The sequence below is a fragment of the Littorina saxatilis genome, linkage group LG5 (assembly GCF_037325665.1).
Source record: "Littorina saxatilis isolate snail1 linkage group LG5, US_GU_Lsax_2.0, whole genome shotgun sequence".
In the NCBI taxonomy this organism is placed as follows: Eukaryota; Metazoa; Mollusca; class Gastropoda; order Littorinimorpha; family Littorinidae; genus Littorina; species Littorina saxatilis.
In genome coordinates this window covers 34857432-34859931 of record NC_090249.1, presented here as the reverse complement: position 1 = coordinate 34859931, position 2500 = coordinate 34857432, and the positions used below count along the sequence as shown (strand labels likewise).

At 39.6% G+C, this 2500-nt stretch overlaps 1 long non-coding RNA gene across 1 annotated transcript in view; it reads left to right on the top strand.

The window, feature by feature from the left end:
- Positions 1–1535, top strand: part of LOC138966961 (uncharacterized) — a 2428-nt gene extending 893 nt beyond the window's left edge. Inside the window, exon 2 of the long non-coding RNA XR_011455803.1 lies at positions 787–1535. This is a non-coding gene — a long non-coding RNA (uncharacterized lncRNA). The remainder of the gene's footprint in view (positions 1–786) is intronic.
- The last annotated feature ends 965 nt before the right edge of the window (positions 1536–2500 follow it).

The following is a 2500-nucleotide window of genomic DNA, read 5'->3' as shown; positions in this document are numbered from 1 at the left end:
CTGACAATATTCGACATATCTCAGATAGAGAGCAGAACTGATTTCACAGGAAGGACAGTCGTTTACCTTAGGTTGACCCGAACACAATTTCAACCACCTCTGGTATGACTGATTTTGAGATTTTAAAGTTCATTCCAGATTCATTTGGCCCCAACATATTGCAACCCTGTTTGTACTTCAAATAAAAGATGCATACCCGTTTTGTATTGTTCAAACTTGTAATGCCCTTTTCTTCGCTCGTATATTAATAGTTTGGAGCGCTTTTTAGACAGCCACTTAAAAAAAACCAGATCGACTCGACAGAAGTCAATCTAAGACACACACAAAACAGCAACAAGAACATTGTAAAACAAAAACAAACACCAACCAACCAATTACGCAAGCAAGCAACGAACAAGCGGCCAACGGCCATCCAACCAACCAACCAGCTAAGCAAACAAACAATTAAACCCACAGTAAAGGCAAACTTCAGTATTAATTTTCTGCATTCAGCGAGAAAGACCTATCAATTACATTATCAAGTAAAGATAATTTTGTGCGGTTAGCTTGCGTGCCTTTGATGGTAACGTACACGTTCCGAATGAAGCAGGTATTAAAGGTGTTGTCAGTTCTGACTGGTTTGGCAATGATTTGATGGATTGCTTTTAAACTTCCAGGATGTCACAGTGAAGCAGGGATGGCTTGGGAGTTGGACGTAGTTAGTAACACGACATTTTTATTATTCATGTCATTCAGAACATTCTGTTGACATCACTTTACTAACCAGTCTCTTTGTTTTAATTTCAGAACACAAAATCATGGCTGACAGCAAGAACAAGACTCTCCGACCCTCCCTGAATCTATTCTTCCTGCACACCATCGTCCTCTTCCTCTTCCTCCTCCTCCTCCTTATCCTTCCCTCGGCTTCCCATCAAAGCCCAACCCCAGACAGGCAGAAACGTCAGACCTTCGATTTTTCCATGAACAAACCGTCGACTGAGAACAACGTTTCCAATAGCAACGGCACCTTGGATCTTCCTCCTATAACTAACGCAGGCAGTCTCGCAGGAAGTCTCGGAGATCTGTTCAACATTTCTCTCACCGAGACAAACGATGCTGGTACTGGTTGGCCGGGCCTAGCGTCAGACAACTGCCCCCTTCCATGCCGCCATGGAGTGTGCAATTACACCGACGAGGAAAAGACCAAAATGTCCTGTGTCTGCGATCCAGGATATGTCGGGGTCTTTTGCGTGACCCCTTCGGAAAGAACACCCATTAAAAGACCTTTTTCTTTTAAGTTCTAGTCTGGATGATGGGTTTTTTTTTTTAGGCTGTTAACAAGAAGGTGGCTGAGGAAGATCAATAAATGTCATAAAATGTCTTGAGTGTTGCGTGAACAACAGCTGCTTACAACATTTTAAGCTTACACGGTATTATTCAACTGCAAATGCAGTTATAAGCAAAACTATGGTTATATTTAACAACAAATACACCTGTATTTTGTATACATGTCATGATTGTAACTTTTGTTAAAATAAACTTATGTTTAAACCGAGGGGGTTAGAGACACAATTGTTATTTCACAATTCAAAAGTATTTTAGGATCTATACTTCATATTCAATTATAATTGGGCTGCTGAACGATTTTTTTTTCACTCTAACTTGTTTAATTGCTTTTTTCACTTTAATAGGTGGGACGTCATATATTGGATAGGATGGGGGGGGGGGGGGGGGGGGGGGGGAGTCATTAAAGGAAAGGAAACTTCCCGTGTTGGTCTTAAAAAGGGGGTTTCACTGTGATGAGACATGACGAAGGTGAGTCGTTTTTTGCATTTGGTTTTCTGGTTTATGATTGCATTTAGACTACGCACAGGTACGTAGTACGTATTTAGCCTTGTAGTCCTTGTTTACTTACACAGTTTTTGTGACCTCTGTTGATTATCCAAATCACTGTTATCTTGGAATGGCAACATGTCAACAGTGCGTTTTCTTGGTTACGTTTCAAGAATGGAGACTCGTTTTTCACAATCACACAGGTTTTGCCCAGGCTGGCGTTGTTAATACTCTAAAGGACATGATTACCATTACCTCAAAATACTTTGAAAAATGAATTGTCTTTTTGTTGAAATGTCAAATATTTGTATAATTGGTGCGGTGTTGAACTGGTATTGATCCTGTCCCATTTTGATGAAACAGCATGGCTTTGGATAAACAGCTGAGACCTTGTAAGAAATTAGTATAACTTCGCTGTGTACGTCAAAAATAAAGCAACAATGACTAGCACAAAAAATAAAAACAAACAAAAACAAACAAACTAAAATACGAATACAGTGCGTTCAAAATGAAGCAGCATTTGAACAAAAAACAAATAAGCAAATACGATGACGAATATAGATTTTAGATTGTGTATTCTCCATTCATATGTTTCATCATTACGATGTCAAACGGAGTATGACTGCCTTAGATGGCTGGATAAACGGTCATACACTCCCGTATGCTCTCATTTCATCATTCGGAATAA